We start from the raw sequence: 17,324 nt of genomic DNA on the forward strand, positions 1-17,324 counted from the left end.
AGCATCTACCTAGAAACTCTTCATTTGGAACCCCAGATATGTAAGTAGGCCAGGAATGTCTAGTTAGACGCAATTAGATTTAATTCTTCATTTTGGACTTGTGGATTCCTCTGTGCTAACCCCAGGTGCTTTTGTTTTGTTTTTATTTTCTTTATTTAACCTTTAAGCTGGACCCAAAGAAAGTCATTTTTGGTGTTTAATCCCTAACAGCCTGAGTTGTCAGAGTTGTTTTCTTTCTTTTTTCAATAAAATGTACCCTTTTTAAGATCACGATTAGATTTCTGTGTCTCAGGAGGTAAAGAGGCTGTGCATATGTTAATCAGCTGATACAACAGCTGAGCTTCCCTTTTCTATTGTTTTCTTTCTGGGCTGCCCCGAGGGAGGGGTGGAAAACCTGAAGGGCCTCAGAAAAAATCTTTCCAAGTGAGGTTTTTCTGGATTGTCAAAAGGCAGTTTTCACTTGGGTGGTGGCAGCATTACCAGCCTGGAGTGGCCAGTATTAACTGTTAGAGTCCTTGCAGCCCCCCGCCTTCTGCACTCGAAGGGCCAGAGTGGGGAACCAGCCCTGCCAGCACCTCAGTGTAAAGCAGGAGGAATTCCAGTGGGGTCGATGCGACTGACTCTCAGTGGAAATTCCATTGTCTTGTCAGGACTAATTCTCCAGTCACTCATTCTAGGGCAGCAGCTCTGAAACTGTGGGTCCGACCATGTTTTAATGGGAGCATCAGGGCTGGTGTTAGACTTGCTGAGGCCGAAGTCCAAGCTCCACCACCCGGGGCCAAAGTCAAACCTCAAGAGCTTCAGCCCTGGGTGGCGAGTCCCAGGCTTACAGGCCTCCCGCCTGGGGCTGAAGCCTTAGGACTCCTGCGCAGAGTAGTGGGGCTCGGGCTTTTGCCCCCCCACACACACCAGGGGCAGCTGAGTTTGGGTGGGCTCAGGTTTCGATTCCCTGTCCTGGGGTCGTATAGTAATTTTTGTTGTCAGAAAGGGGTCACAGTGAAATGACGTGTGAGAACCCCTGAGTTAGGCTGATTCTCCTCTCACTCCTCCAGGAGTGTAAATCAGGAGACTGTCTAGACTAAAGCACTGTATGTGTCAGTGGCTTAAATTTATTTACTCGTGGAGTAAAACACACCCACCCACAAATTTTCTACCCTACGGGGAAAAATTCTCACACTCACACACACACACAAACCCTCCCATGGGCCAGAGCTAGGGCAGCCAGGGAATACCAGTCATTTTGCAGAGGGGCCCACCAGACCCTCAGCTCCCCAGTTCAGCTGCGGAGCGGACAGGACAGCCTGTTGGAACCTCAGGTCCGGATTGGTGGTTTCCAAAACTGCAAAACTCCTGTAACAAAGTTTCTCTTCTGCCCAGTCACCAGCGCAGGTGTTTCCTCTTTCTCTGCTTCTCTCCAGCTTCGTGGGTGCCTCTGACAAAGCGTCTCTTTCCAGGGACAGCGGAATGGGGTGGACCTCAAGGGCAAAGTCAGGTGTCTTCTCTCTGGGAGGCGAGGTGTGTGGCTGGCCCCCTTTTTGTCCCAGGCCCCCTGCTTCCATGTCACTGTGTCTCTCCGGGCGCAGTAATAGGTGGCGGTGTCCGCAGCTGTCAGCGAGTGGAGCTGCAGGGAGACCTGGTTGCTGGTGGTGTCTGTGGAGATGGTGATCAGGTCTTGGAGAGACGGGGTGTAGCGCGTGACCCTGATATATGGATAAACATATCCCATGGATTCCAACTCTTCTCCAGGAAACTGCCGAACCCAGTACCAGACATGACCCTGAGTATTGATGGAGACCCCAGAGACAGCGCAGGTCAGTGTGAGGGGCTCGGAGACCTTCCCCAACCCGGGGCCAGAGGCCACCAGCTGCAGCTGGGAAAGGGCACCTAGAACAAGGAGGGGGAGTCCAAAATAATCATTGTATGGGATGCCCAGAGAGCGCAGTCTCCCTCTGCCTCCCCCCGTCACAGCCACACACACACACACAGAAATGCAAACGGTCACACACAGAGACACACAGAGACTCACACGGCGCCAGGGCCAGCGACAGGAAGACACATTTAATCATTTGCAAAGTCTCAAATATCTCCAGGCCAGCCGCTGACCCAACGGAGCTTGGACAGCTCGGGCGGGTCGGCTGAAGTCTGAGCCTCGGGCTGCAAACCTCTGCCGACACCTGTAATAAATTGTAGCTCACACGCAGACACGGAGATTTGCTCCCTGTGATGTGTAGGGACTGGGTGTTGTCCCTATCAACAGTCTCGGAGCCCTCTGGCGGTCTCCCCTGTCTGCTGCTGCAGGAGCCACCGGAACCTGCCAGAGAAGCCGTGTGGGTTAGTAGCCAGACACTGTACGTCTTCATCTAGATCAGAGGTGGTAAAACTACGGCCCACGGGCCACATCCGGCCCGCGGGACCCTCCTACCAGGCCCCTGAGCTCCTGGCCCCGGAGGCTCTCCCCCGGCCTCTCCCCTGCTGTTCGCCCTCCCTCCGCAGCCTCAGGGCGCCAGGCTGCAGTGTATTAAACTGCTCCGCGTAGGAATGTGCTCCTGGTCGCAGTTACGGAGAGCGATTTACTGCACTGCACCGGCGCAACGCTCTGGGCGGCGCGGCTGTACCACCTCCAGCCAGGGGTGCTCTGTGCTGCGCGGTGAGGGGGCAGGGAGCCGGGGGGGTTAGATAGAGGGAAGGGGAGTTCGGGGTGGTGCTCAGGGGGCGGGGGTGTGGATGGGGTTGGGGCGGTCAGGGGACAGGGAAAGGGGGGAGGGGGGTTGAATGGGGGCAGGGGTCAAGGGGGGGCAGTTAGGAAGTAGGGGCGGTTCTTGGGCCGTGAGAGGACAGAGAGAACGGGTGTTTGGTTAGGGTAGAGGTGGGGGGGCAGTCAGGAAGGAGAGGGGTTTGGATGGGGCGCTGGGGGGCAGTCAGGGGACAGTGAACAGGGGGAGGGGGTGGATGGGGCAGGGGTCCTGGGCCGGGCATCAGGGAACGGGGGGGGGGGTGGATGGGACAGGGAGTCCCTGGGAGGGGGGGCGTCAGGGGGCGAGAAACAAGGGGAGCAGATGCGGGTGGGGGCACAGCCTGAGACAGCCTCCCCTAACCGGCCCTCCATACAATTTCCAAAACCCGATGTGGCCCTCAGGCCAAAAAGCTTGCCCAGCCCTGATCTAGATATTTGGAACTCAGGTCTCTCACGTGTGCGGTTTCCTTAATGTCCAATAAAGAGCAACACAGTCAGCACAGGGCTATGGTGGGTCCGGACCAAGGGTCCATCTCGCCCAGCCTCCTGTCTGCCGACACTGGCCAGCGCCAGGTGCCCCAGAGGAAATGAAGAGAACAGGGAATCCTCGCGTGATCCACCCCCTGTTGCCCAGCCCCTCTCCCCCCTCTCTTTCCCTCTCTGGATGTGGTTCTGTCCCTGCTTACACACACAGCAGTGAGTTTCTCGGTTTCTTTCTTTCTCTCTCTCTCCAGGGGCCTCTGCTTACACACACAGTGAGTTTGTTTCTTTTCTCTCCACCTCTCTCCCTCACTGGCTCTGTCTGTTTAGTAGCTGCCTATTTGCCCTGCCGAATTTTCCAGAGAGCCTAAGGGAGTTAGGCTCCGAACGCCAAAATAAAGGAAAGGAGAAAGTTTAAGCACTAAGGGGAGACCCAGTTCTTGGAGGGGTCTCTGAAAATGCTCATTGTGTTTTGGAGAGGCGGCATGGAGGGTGTTTCCCCACCACAGTACATCACCCAGATAAACTCAGGACCTCGGCCAGAAAATCCGCTCTCCAGGAGATGTCGCATGCCAGTTTGAGGGGCTTTGAGACCTTCCCCACGCCATGGCCCGACTCCACCAGCTGCAGCTGCAAAGGGGGCCTGCAAAAAGGGGCAGGAGAGTCCCAAATAATAATATAACGACCCCCCACTCCAGGGAGCGAAGAATCTGGCTCAAAGCGCAGACTCCTTCATCGAAATGCTCTCATGCAAACATGAATCAACACAACTCCTCTCACACACAGGTGCAAAAGTAACACCAACAGACCCCGGTGGTTGGAACCTGGGACCTGTGGTGCTTAGTGTATGAGCCTCTAGGGCATGAGCTAAAAGTCACTTGGCTGTAAGCTAAGGCTGTAGAGCAAACTCATTAATCTCACTCTAAGTGGGCTCGGTGCCACTAGATGGGACAGAACACCACACCCAGGAGGTGTGTGGCTTACACAAACACACCCACAAATACTCTACCTCACCAGGAAAGCCTCACACTTCCCCCCCACTCACTTCCATGGGCCAGAGCTAGAGCAGCCAGGAAATACCAGTCATTTGGCAGAGGGGCCCCGCAGAACCCCAGCTCCCCAGTTCAGCTGCGGAGCGCACAGGACAGTCTGTTGCAACCTCAGGCCCAGATTGGTGGTTTCCAAAACTGCAAAACTCCTGTAACAAAGTCTCTCTCCTGCCCATTCACAAGCGCAGGTGTTTCCTCTTTCTCTCCTTCTCTCCAGCTTCGTGGTGGCCTCTGACAAAGCGTCTCCTTCAACTTAAAGTGACCTCAGAAGGGGGCGGACCGCAAGGGCAAAGTCAGGTGCCTTTTCTCCGACAGGGGATGCGTGTGGTTGGCCCCCTTTTTGTGCCAGGCCCCCTGTCTCCGTGTCACTGTGTCTCTCCAGGCGCAGTAATAGGTGGCGGTGTCCGCAGCTGTCAGGGAGCGCAGCGTCAGGGAGACCTGGTTCTTGGCGGTGTCTGCAGAGATGGTGATCCGGCCTCGGAAAGACGGGGCGTAGCTGGTACCCCCGTTATATGCGTGTATGTATCCCATGGATTCCAGCCCCTTGCCAGGAGGCTGACGGAGCCAGTACCAGTAGGAATATTGAGTATTGATGGAGAACCCGGAGACAGCGCAGGTCAGTGTGAGGGGCTCGGAGACCTTCCCCGACCCAGGGCCGGAGGCCACTAGCTGCAAGGAAAGGGCATCTAGAAACAAAGGAGGGGGAGTCCAAAATAATCATTGAATGGGATGCCCAGAGAGCAAAGGCTCCCTCTGCCTCCCCCCTGGTCACAGCCACACACACAGAAAGAAATGCAAACATCACACACAGAGACTCACAGAGAGAGAGAGAAATGGAAATGGTAACACAGAGAGACTCACGCGGTGCCAAGGCCAGCGCAAGGAAAACACATTGAATCATTTGCGAGGTTTCAGGTATCTCCAGGCCAGCCGCTGACCCAACGGAGCTCGGACAGCTCGGGCGAGTCGGCTGAAGTCTGAGCCTCGGGCTGCAAACCTCTGCCGACACCTGTAACAAATTGTAGCTCACACGCAGACACGGAGATTTGCTCCCTGTGATGTGTAGGGACTGGGTGTTGTCCCTATCAACAGTCTCGGAGCCCTCTGGCGGTCTCCCCTGTCTGCTGCTGCAGGAGCCACCGGAACCTGCCAGAGAAGCCGTGTGGGTTAGTAGCCAGACGCTGTATGTCTTCATCTAGATATTTGGAACTCGGGTCTCTCACCGTGTGGTTTCCTTAATGTTGAATAAAGAGCAACCTGAGTAGCACAGGGCTATCGTGGGTCCCACCCACTACAGCCCAGTATCCTGTGTCCCCACAGTGGCCAGAGCCAGGTGCCTCAGAGGGAATGAACAGAACAGGAAATCATCAGATGATCCATCCCCTGTCGCCCATTCCCAGCTTCTGGCAAACAGAGGCTAAAGACACCATCCCTGCCCTGCTAATAGCGTTGATGGACGTGTACTCCAAGGATTTATCTAGTTATTTTTTTAACCCTATTATAGTCTTGGCCTTCACAACATCGCCTGGAAAAGAGTTCCTCAGGTTGACTGTGCATTGACTGAAGAAACACTTCCTTGTGTTTGTTTTAAACCTGCTGCCTATTCATTTCATTTCATGGCCCTAGTTCTTGCGTTATGAGGAATAAATAATACTTCCCTATTTACTTTCTCCGTGTATATGTGGATACGTTTAATCTCTCACACACTGAGTCTCTCTGTCTGTGTCTCGTTCTCTTTTTCCCATACCCCCTGCTTCTGATCTTGGTTGGGATTTCCAAAGTTGCCTAAGGGAGTTAGGCACTCAGATCCCAATATAACCCCTAAGGGAGTCAGACTTCCCGATCCTTTCACTGCCTCTGAAATCCCCAACCCCCTCTGTCTCTTTCCCCCCTCCCCCATTCCTCATCTCTCCCCTCCTTCTCACACACTTTTACTGACCTCGACACTGAAGAGCTTGAAAAATTGCAGTTTCCTTCATTCTTTAAAGCAACAGATCTTCCGTGGCCCTAAGAGGGGCGCTCTCATGGGAAAAATTGATTGGCAGTAGGCTAAGTTTCTTGTACGTTTTGTATCCGGTGCTTTTAAATATAATCGGTACCCGAAAAGAGTCGCTAGTGAAAGTAAATAGACATTCAGAATCACACGTTGATTCTGTTGTGTTGTTATTGGTTAGCGTTTGTTGCGAAGTGTTTGCTAACTGATTTTGTGTGTTGGGAATTGATTTGTGTGTAGTCCATTCGGGTTTTGTTTGTTTGTTTGTCGTCATTTCCTAGTGTGTATTGATTAGCTGCTTTGGTGATTACTTTGGGGTTTATTTGTTGCTTTGTTGTTGTTGTTGTTGTTGGGAGTTGGTTTGCTTTTGCTTTTTTTTGTTTTCTCTCAAATGTCTGCACCTTTCAACAGCAAAACAAGCCCTTCCCTTCCGGCTGCATTTCCCTCCCTGGGACTCTCTATCGCCCTGCATGGGCTCGGTTATCATTTTCAGACGCTCACTTTTTGTCCCAGACCTCCCTGTGTCTGTGTCACTGGGTGTCTGGCACAGTGATGCCTGGCGGTGTCCGCAGCTGTCAGGGGTCGGAGCTGCAGGGAGACCTGGTTCTTGTCTGCAGAGATGGTGCCTCGGCCTTGGGGAGACGGGGAGTAGCGCGTGCCCCGTTCCATGGACAAACCCGTCCCATGGGTTCCGGCCCTTCTCCGGGAGGCTGACGGAGCCAGGGCCAGCAGTTACACTCTTCCGTGATAAAGACCCCGGCGGCAGCGCAGGGCAGCGTGAGGGGCTCGGAGACCTTCCCCAGGGCCGGAGGCCACTAGCTGCAGCTGGGAAAGCGCCCCTAGAAAGAAGGATAGGAGAGTCCAAATAAACATGTAGCCAGCTGCTGCGGGGAGCGACGGATCTCCCTGAGCTCCCCCGCCATGCCGCCATTCCCACCGAGATACCAGCTCTTACCTGGTGCCAGCGTGAGGGCAGCAGGAAATAGGTTTTCGGTTTGAAGAGGAGGGTGGGGGAAATAGCATCAAATCTCCAGTTCGGCCCCTGAGCTGACAAAGCCCTGAAATCTCTGGAAATGACAGGGCCAGAGCTGTCCACATCCCTGTAACTTACACTCCACCTCCACCCACACGGCCTGGCCGAGTCTCGATCTCTCTCTCTGTCCTTTTCTGGGAATGCCCCTGTCTCTTCTCCGTCTCTCTCTGGGTGTGGCTTCCTGCCAGCCTCTCTAGCCTTTTCCTCTCTACTTACAAAAGCTGGGCTATTTGTAAACCGCGCCTTAGCTGACACGTGGTAACCTCCGATAGAGGAGGCCGTTGGTAGTTTTCACTTTACCTGGCTGTTAATCCCAGATTCCCCCCAGTGTTTGTGTCCACCCATTGATAAGCATGAAAACTGCACGCTTCCTTCTCCACACAAAAAATGTCCCCTCCCCGACAGTTCTTCTGTCGCTTCACATATACACAATCCTCCCTTCGCTACACTATGGAGTGAGTGGGCCTGTTGACAAAATGCAGTTTGATAGCTCCTGCAAGATAAATGATCTCCAGTGTCCATGTTCAAAAGTGGGGAACGCATTGTTTGTTGCAAGTTCTCTCTCTCTCAAGCTGTGCCCCTAAAAACCCTGGGTGTGGGAGTGGGGGCATGCCAGTACAGTGTGTTGCTGCAGGTTAGAAAGTGCCGGGGTGTGTCCGAGGGGTTTTGTTCATTGGCGTTTTGTTGTTTTCGGGTCTGTTTTTAGTCTTCCTATTTTATCGTCTTTGTTTGTACTTATTCTCACTCGGTTATTTTCCGATTTTATACATTGGTTTTGGCGGGTTTATGTATTGCCTCCGGCTTTTTATGTTGCCTTTTGAAAACTTCTTTCGTTCTTTATTTTTTTATTTTATTTTATTTTTTGCACAGGGGAGCGGGAGGGTCTCTGAGACCTCCCCGGCCGGACGCCACCAGCTGCAGCTGCGAAAAGGGCACCATTTGGCTATGGCGCTCAAGGAGCGAAGAATCTCTCTGTCAGAGACAAATAGTCACACAGGGGCACAAATACCTCCAGACACAGATGCAAACGCAGAGACTCACGTGGGGCCAGGGCTAGTGCCGACAGGAAATATCTAATCGTTGTTCCGCCGTAAAGAATAATCCTGCCTCCGGCTCTGGCCCTGCAGAGCTGTGAACGCCCAGGGTGGCTGCCTAAGCCCCGGGCTGAGGTTCGCGCTTTGCAGCCGCGTGGCTTTCAGAGAGCCGGAGCGCCCGGGGGAAGGGAGCTGGAATGAGGCGCCGAGGAGATCTTCCCCTTTGCACACCCCGAGCAATGCGCTGGGTGGAGAAGGGAGGTGCTGTGTGTCTGTCTGTCTTTCCTCCTCTCGCTGCGTCTCGTGAGTCTGCAGGCTACACGGCAAAGGAGCAGGCAGACCCAAGCCACACTCCCTCCACGGCATCTGTGTCCGTCTAATGTAAGCGCTGCGGTAGGGGTATCCCGTGTTCCCAACCCTCCCACACATCCCCCGGGATTCACTCCTCCCTGGAGCTTCCTGCAGTGACACAGTTTCCCCTCTCTTCCGGCACCGAGCGCGCCGGGTTTCTGCCCTCCGCCCTCAAAGAAGCTGAGTTCAGCCCGAGGACAGGAGGTTTTTGTCTCAGCTCACACCGGCTTCCCCTCACTGTGTCTCTAGCAGCGCAGGGATACCGGGCGGTGTCCCCCCGCCCCAGGCGGCTCATTCCCAGGTACAGCTCGCTCCTGGCCTTGTCCCTGGAGATGGTGAATCGCCCTCGGACCCAGTCCGCGTAACGCTGGCCCGACCCGTCGTAGTTAATACGTGAGACAAACTCCGGGCTCTCCCCGGGACTCTGCCGGTACCAGAACATGTCGTAGCTGCTGAAGGAGAAGCCGGAGGCTTTACAGGAGAGCCGGATGGACTCCCCTTCATTTCTAACAGCCCCCCCGGACTCCGCCAGCTGCTTCTGCGACTGGGCACCTGCGGGAGAAAACACAATGATCATTGCTCATACCTATGGACCCTCACTAGGGTGACAAGGGGTATCTAAGCCACTGAAATAGATAGAGAGACAAGCTGCTAGCTAATACAGTGGAGGAAAGCCCAGATGGGGAGAGAATACAGTAGAGGGGAATGTGCAGGTGGATAGAGAGAGAATACAGCACAGGAACAATGGATGGATGGATGGATGGATGGATGGATGGATGGATGGATGGATGGATGGATGGATGGATGAATAGCGAGGGGAGGGTTAGAAACACAAACAGATAATCTAATAATGGAACATTGTATATATTAGACTGCGAGGGAGGGAGGGAGGGAGGGAAAGAAAGAAAGAAAGAAAGAAAGAAAGAAAGAAAGAAAGAAAGAAAGAAAGAAAGAAAGAAAGAAAGAAAGAAAGAAAGAAAGAAAGAAAGAAAGAATATATGATGATGCCTAGATGGAGAGAGAGAGAGATTAAGGAGGGGTATACAGACAAACAGACAGACCTAGATACACTGTACAATTAAAATCGCATACTCTGAAGGTTCCTTGTATTTTCAGACATTTTCTCACCTTTCCAAGCCGCTAAAAGGAACACAAACTGTACCCACACCGGCATTGCTCGCTGAGCTGCAGGGTAACGTCTTACAGTCAGTATGATGAGGTCAGGGGTTTAGGCCTTAGCTGCACAAAGACAAGGGGCGGCCTTTTCGGTCTATTGCAGTCTCCGAGACGTGGCTGCGGAGTTTGAAAGGAAAACGAAGTCACCCCGCTTCCCACACCACACCCTGCTCCTAAAGGGGGGCGGAGACTCCTGGTTGATGGGTTTCAGGGCGTCCCGGGAACAGGGCGGGTTATTGTGAGGTTCTCACACCCACCTGAAGTGTGACAGGTGCTGCAGGGCACAAGCGCAGACACAGAGCTCTGCTCCCAGCACCTCACAGCCGAGACCCCGGTGAGAAATGCCCCAGCGCAGCCTGAGACCGGCCTGCTGCAGACAAACCTCCCCGGGAAAGCAAACGCCGCTCCAGGCTCGCGAGCAATGGTCTCTGGATGTCGGAAGAGGCTTTGGGATTCCCCTGGTAACTACCTCCCCCAGGGACACAAGGGGCCCCTCATCGCCGGGAAATAAAGTCTCACATCCGGACAGGGGATCAGGCTGCCCCCGTGCAGCCCGGTCTCTTCCCTGCGTTCCTTGACAGGCAGCGACTCTGGCTCAGGTTGGGTGTCACTGGAATGGGGGGGGGACGACTGGGCTGCAGCAGAGGGGCTCCCCCACGCTCCCTGTGTCCCCCCATTCTCGGGCTCACAGCACCGTTTCCGGGACAGAAGCAAAACAGCCTGGGAGCTGCAGGGGGGCTTATCCCAGGGGGGAGTGGTCACAGAGTCCCTGGGCCATGCTCTGGAACTGCTCCCCATGAAGCCAGGCAGGACTCTGGGGAAGTCTCCTCTCTGGGAGCAGCCTGTTTTCAGGACACACAGCTCACCTGGCTTCCCCCTTCCTGGGTCTGACCTCCGAGCATTCAGCATCCTCTGCCCCTCCCTGCGCTTCCCACAGCGAGTCCACCCAGGCGGGGTCCTGGGGAAGCCAGAGGGTCCTGCACCACAGCTTCGCAGTCAGAGGTGACTCTCAGCCAGCCAGTAAAACAGAAGGTTTATTAAAGGACAGGAACATGGTCTAACACAGAGCTTGTAGGTACAGAGAACAGGACCCCTCAGCTGGGTCCATTTTGGGGGACAGTGAGCCAGACAACCAGGTCTGCCCTTCACTCCATGTCCCAGCCAGCCCCAAAATGAAACTCCCTCCAGCCCCTCCTCCTCTGGGCTTTGTCCCTTTCCCGGGCCAGGAGGTCACCTGATTCCTTTGTTCTCCAACCCTTTAGCTCTCACCTTGCAGGAGGGAAGGGCCAGGCCATCAGTTGCCAGGAAACAGGGTGTTGGCCATTCTCTGTGTCCAGACCCCTGCACACACCTGCCCTCTAGGGCTCTGCAATGATCATACACCCTTACCCCACCCCCTAGATACTTAATAACTGCATAGGGGAAACTGAGGCACCCCCACACTATTCAGAGGAAACATTAAGAACAGTCCCACTTCGTCACAGGAGTCTCTGAACCTCCGCAGGGCTGGAGGTTTCCTGTGTGCCCCCGGAGTTACATCTCCCTGATGTCCCCAGCATACACTTCGTTTCCTTTCCCTCCCTGCTCTCAGTGCACTTGGTCCGTGTCCCGCCGCCCCACCGGTCTGTGCGCCCCGCCCGCCCCCGCAGCTAACTTTACCCCTCTGGGCCTGGAGCCCGGGGACAGGAGGTTTTTGTCTCAGTTCACACCGGCTTCCCCGCTCTGTGCGTCTCTAGAAGCGCAGTGATACCAGGCGGTGTCCTCCAGCCTCAGGCGGCTCATTCCCAGGTACAGCTCGCTCCTGGCGTTGTCCCTGGAGATGGTGAATCGCCCTTGAACCCAAGCCGCGTAACTTCGGCCTGTCCCGTCGTAGTAAATAAGTGAGACAAACTCCGGGCTTTTCCCGGGACTCTGCCGGTACCAAAACATGTCGTAGCTGCTGAAGGTGAAGCCGGAGGCTTTACAGGAGAGCCGAATGGACTCCCCTTCATTTCTAACACCACCCCCGGACTCCACCAGCTGCTTCTGGGACTGGGCACCTGACGGACAAAACAAGTTAATGGTCATAATGATCATTGTTCTTACCTGTGGACTCTCACTAGGGTGACAAGGGGTATCTAAGCCACAGAAATAGACAGAGAGAAAAGTTGCTAGCTAATACAGTGGAGGAAATCATAGATGGAGATAGTATACTGTCGAGGGGGAAATGCGATGGATAGAGAGAAAATACAGTACAGGAACAATGGATGGATGAATAGCTACTGGAGGATTAGACACATACAAAGATATGATATAGTGTTGTGAATGGAATGATGTATAGATAAGACTGTGATAAGAAAGAAAGAAAGAAAGAAAGAAAGAAAGAAAGAAAGAAAGAAAGAAAGAAAGAAAGAAAGAAAGAAAGAAAGAAAGAAAGAAAGAAAGAAAACAGGGATATACAGACCTCTGCAACCAAAACACAAACTCTGAGGTTCACTGTATTTTCAAACTTTTTCTCACCTTTCCAAGCTGCTACAATGAACACAAACAGTACCCACACCGGCATTGCTCGCTGAGCTGCAGGGTAAATTCTCACTGTCAGGTTAAAGAGGGTTTAGCCCTTAACGGCACAAACACAAGGGGCGGCCACTTCTGTCTATTGCAGCTTCCCAGCCGCGGCTGCTGGGTTTGGAAGGGAAACGAAGTCACTCCCCTCCCCTTCCCACACCCTGATCCTGGAAAGGGGAGGAAACTCCGGTCTGATGGGTGTCAGGGCCCCCTGGGAGCAGGGTGGGTTATTGTGAGGTTCTGACAGTGACCAGAAGGGTGTCAAACGCTACAGGGGACAAGGGCAAATCCAGAGCTTTGGGGCTAGCACCTCACAGCCTAGACCCATAAGAAAATAAGAACGGCCATTCTGGGTCAGACCTAAGGTCCATCTAGTCCAGTGTCCTGTCTTCTGACAGTGGCCAATGCCAGGTGCCCCAGAGGGAATGAACAGAGCAGGTAATCATCAAGTGATCCACCCCCTGTCGCCCATTCCCAGCTTCTGGCAATGACTCCAAGATCTCTTTCTTGAGTGGTAACAGCTAACTTAGATCCCATCTTTTTGTATGTAAAGTTCAGATTCTGCTTTCCAATGTGCATTGTTTTGCACTTATCAACATTAATTTTCAACTGTCATTTTGTTGCCCAGTCACCAAGTTTTGAGAGATCCTTTCTTAGCTCTTCCCAATCTGCCTGGGACTTAACTGTCTTTAGTAATTTTGTATCATCTGCAAATTTTGCCACTTCATTGTTTACTTCTTTTTCCAGATCATTTATGAATATGTTGAATAGGACTGGTCCCAGAACAGACCCCTGGGGGACACCACTATCTACCTCTCTCCATTTGGAAAACAGACCATTTATTCCTACCCTTTGTTTCCTATCTTTTAACCAGTTACCGATCAGTGAGAGGAGTTTCCCTCTTCCCCCATGACAGCTCACTTTGCTTAAGAGCCTTTGTTGAGAGGCCTTGTCAAAGGCTTTCTGAAAATCTAAATACACTATATCCACTGGATCTCCTTTCTCCACAGGCTTGTTGACCCCTCTAAGAATTCTAGTAGATTGGTGAGGCATGATTTCCCTTTACAAAAACCATGTTGACTCTTCCCCAACAAATCATGTTCATCAATGTGTTTGACAATTCTGTTCTTTACTATAGTTTAAATTAATTTGTCTGGTACTTAAGTTAGGCTTACTGGTCTGTAATTGCCAGGATTGCCCCTGGAGCCCTACATAAAAATTGGTGTCACGTTAGCTATCCTCCAGTCATTTGGTGCAGAAGTTGATTTAAATGATAGGTTACAAACCAGTTAGTAGCCCTGAAATGTCACATTTGAGCTCCTTCAGAACTCTTGGGTGAATATCATCTGGTCCTGGTGACTTATTGCTGTTTACTTTATCAATTTGCTCCAAAACCTCCTCTAATGACACCTCAAGCTGGGATAGTTACTCAGATTTGTCACCTAAAAAGAATGGCTCAGGTTTGGGAATCTCCCTCTGTGATTAATGAAGGTGGGAGGGGGTAGCACCCTCGTGTAACTCCCAAACCATTCAGTTAGGTATAGAATCCTCTTTGGCAGAGGTACCCGAACTGCCCTACCTGTAAAGGGTTAAGAGGTAAACTTAAAATGAGTTGGCGCCTGACGTAGGGAACCAATAGGGAAACTGAACCCTTTCAAACTGGGAAAAAACTGCTTGGGGTGGGGTCTTTGTTCTCTCAGCTGCAGAGGGACAGGGCAGCAAGTGTGCTGTAAGGGTGGGCCAGGTATGAAAATCATCAGCGTCATACCTTGACTTTCTCATTTGAAACTACAGACATGTAAGTAGAACAGGAATGTTTAGACAGACATGATTGGGTTTATTTTTTGTTTTGTTTTCAGTCTTGTTGATTCCTCTGTGCTAACCTCAGGTGCTTTTAAGAACATAAGACCATAAGAACGGCCAGACTGGGTCAGACCAAAGGTCCATCCAGCCCAGTATCCTGTCCTCTGACAGTGGACAGTGGCAGGTGCCCCAAAGGGAATGAACAGAACAGGGAATCATCAAGCGATCCATCCCCTGTCACCCATTCCCAGCTTCTAGCAAACAGGGGCTAGGGACACCATCCCTGCCCAGCCTGGCTAATAACAATTTGTGGACCTAACTTCCATGAGTCTATCTAGCTCCCTTTTGAAGCTTTTGTTTGCTTTGTAATCTTTAAGCTGGACCCCAAGAAAGCTATTCTTGCTGCTTAATTCTTGGAGTTGCTCTTTTAATATCTAGCAATAACCTAATTTTCCAAATGTGTTTTCTTTCTTTTTTCAATAAAATTTCCCTTTTTTAAGAACATGATTGAATTTCTGTGTCTTAGGAGGTAAAGAGGCTGTGCATATGTTAATCAGCTGGTGGAGCAGCTGGGTTCCCCTTTTCTGTTGTTTTCTTTCTTGGCTTCCCAGAGGGAGGGGTGGAAAAGCTGACGGGCCTCAGAAAAAACTTCCCAAGTACGTTTTTTTTCTGGATTTGCAAAAGGCAGTTTTCACTTGGGTGGTGGCAGCATTACCAGCCTGGATTGGCAAGTATTAATTTTCGATTCCTTGCAGACCCCCGCCTTCTGCAGTGGAAGTGCCAGAGTGGGGAATCAGCCTTGACACCCTCAAATACTCAACCCTGAAGACTGATGCAAAGAATAGTTTCTCCACAATGGCCTTATCATCCTCGAGTGCTCCTTTAGCATCTCGATTGTTCAGTGGCCCCACTGGTTGCTTAGCAGGCTTCCTGCTTCTGATGTACTTAACACTTTTTTAGTTATTACTTTTTGAGTCTTTGGCTAGCTCTTCTTCAATTTTTTTTTTTTTTTTTTGGCCTTCCTAATTATATTTTTACACTTCACTTGCCAGAACTTATGCCCTGCTCACACTGAGCACACCAGGTCTTTCCTCCCCCTGATAGAGCTGACTTTGCCCCACTGGGTCTGAGTCGAGGGGGTGGCAGGTTTGTGTCCGAGCTCACACCGGCTTCCCCGCACAGTGCCTCTCTAGCAGCGCAGTGATACCTGGCGATGTCCTCTCATTTCACGCTGCTCTTTCCCAGGTACAGCTCGCTCTTGGCTTTGTCTCTGGACAGGGTGAAATGCCCTTTAACCGAATCCATGTAACATTGGACAGAGCCATGGTGTAAATAAGTGAGACAAACTCCGGGCTTTTTCCTGGATCTGCTGGTACCAGTACGTTTTATAGCTGCTGAAGGTGAAGCCTGATCCTTTATAGGAGAGCAGGATGGACTCCCCTTCATTTCTAATAGCACCCCCAGACTCCACCAGCTGCATCTGCAACTGGACATCTGCTGGAGAAAACACTATAGCACAATGACCATTACTAATACCTATTGACTCTCACTAGAGTGATAAGGGGCCTCTAAGCCACATACATAGACAGAAAAACAAATTGCTAGATAATACAGTAGAGAAAATCATAGATGGGGACTGAAAATAGTAAAGGGGAAGTGTGGATGGATAGAGGGATAATACAAAGGAGGAAAAATGATTGTATAGAGAGATAATATGGTATAGGAACAATGGATGGATTAATAGATAGTGGGGAATTGGAAACATACAAATAGATGAGACAATTATGTGCACGGAACGTTGTATAGATTAGACTGTGAAAGAAAAGAAAAGAAAAGAAAGAAAGAAAGAAAGAAAGAAAGAAAGAAAGAAAGAAAGAAAGAAAGAAAGAAAGAAAGAAAGAAAGAAAGAAAGAAAGAAAGAAAGAAAGAAAGAAAGCATTATGCCTAGATGCATGCAAATGAATGGAGATAGATAGATAGATAGATAGATAGATAGATAGATAGATAGATAGATAGATAGATAGATAGATAGATAGATACTAAGGAGGTGTTGTGACGAAGTGGGACTGTTCTTAATGTTTCCTCTGAATATTGTGGGGGTGCCTCAGTTTCCCCTATGCAGTTCTTAAGTATCTAGGTGGTGGGGTAAGGGTGTATGATCATTGCAGAGACCTAGAGGGCAGGTGTGTGCAGGGGTCTGGACACAGAGAATGGCCGACACCCTGTTTCCTGGCAACTGATGGCCTGGGCCCTTCCCCCCTGCAAGGTGAGAGCAAAAGTGTTGGAGAACAAAGGAATCAGGTGACCTCCTGGCCCAGGAAAGGAACAAAGCCCAGGGGAGGAGGGGCTGGAGGGAGTTTTCAGTTTGGGCCTGGCTGGGACAAGGAGTGAAGGGCAGACGTGGTTGTCTGGCTCACTGCCCCCCAAAATGGACCCAGCTGAGGGGTCCTCTTCTCTGCACCTACAAGCTCTGTTTTAGACCATGTTCCTGTCGTTTAATAAACCTCTGTTTTACTGGCTGGCTGAGAGTCACATCTGACTGCGAAGTTGGAGTGCAGGACTCTCTGGCTTCCCCAGGAGCCCCGCCTGAGCGGACTCGCTGTGGGAAGTGCATGGAGGGGCAGAGGATGCTGAATGCTCGGAGGTCAGACCCAGGAAGGTGGAAGCTGTGTGAGCTGTGTGTCCTGAAGACAGTCTGCTCCCAGAGAGGAGACTTCCCCAGAGTCCTGACTGGCTTCACGGGGAGCAGTTCCAGAGCATCACCCAGGGACTCTGTGACAGTTGTTACGAATTACACCTTGTAGGACACGCACACAACTGCTGCGAATTATACCTGGTAGGACACGCACACAAGTGCTACGAATTACACCTGGTAGGACACGCACACCAGTGCTGCGAATTATACCTGATAGGACAAGCACAGTTCGAATCTAGGCTGAGGCACAGAAACAAAGTCCACAACTGCAGAGTTCCCAAAGGACACTAAGTTTATTACGCTCGAGCGTGGTGCCCCCCTGCTAGCCAGGAGGGGACCCTGAATGCAGATTATACAAAGGTTATATACTTTTTAGCAAAGCATGTTGCCCTCGTGCATCGGAAACCTTAGCCAATAAACAAACCCTTG

The 17,324-nt window shown here is 51.6% G+C and overlaps 1 protein-coding gene and 1 pseudogene across 1 annotated transcript in view; both read right to left on the bottom strand.

Moving 5' to 3' along the window:
- LOC140896674 (immunoglobulin lambda-1 light chain) overlaps positions 1-17,324 on the bottom strand; it is a 165,965-nt gene that overhangs the window by 80,746 nt on the left and 67,895 nt on the right. The window lies entirely within an intron of this gene.
- On the bottom strand, positions 11,549-12,395 carry LOC144929226 (Ig heavy chain V region 3 pseudogene; annotated as a pseudogene).

Source organism: Lepidochelys kempii, chromosome 13 (genome assembly GCF_965140285.1).
Source record: "Lepidochelys kempii isolate rLepKem1 chromosome 13, rLepKem1.hap1, whole genome shotgun sequence".
Taxonomy (NCBI): Eukaryota; Metazoa; Chordata; order Testudines; family Cheloniidae; genus Lepidochelys; species Lepidochelys kempii.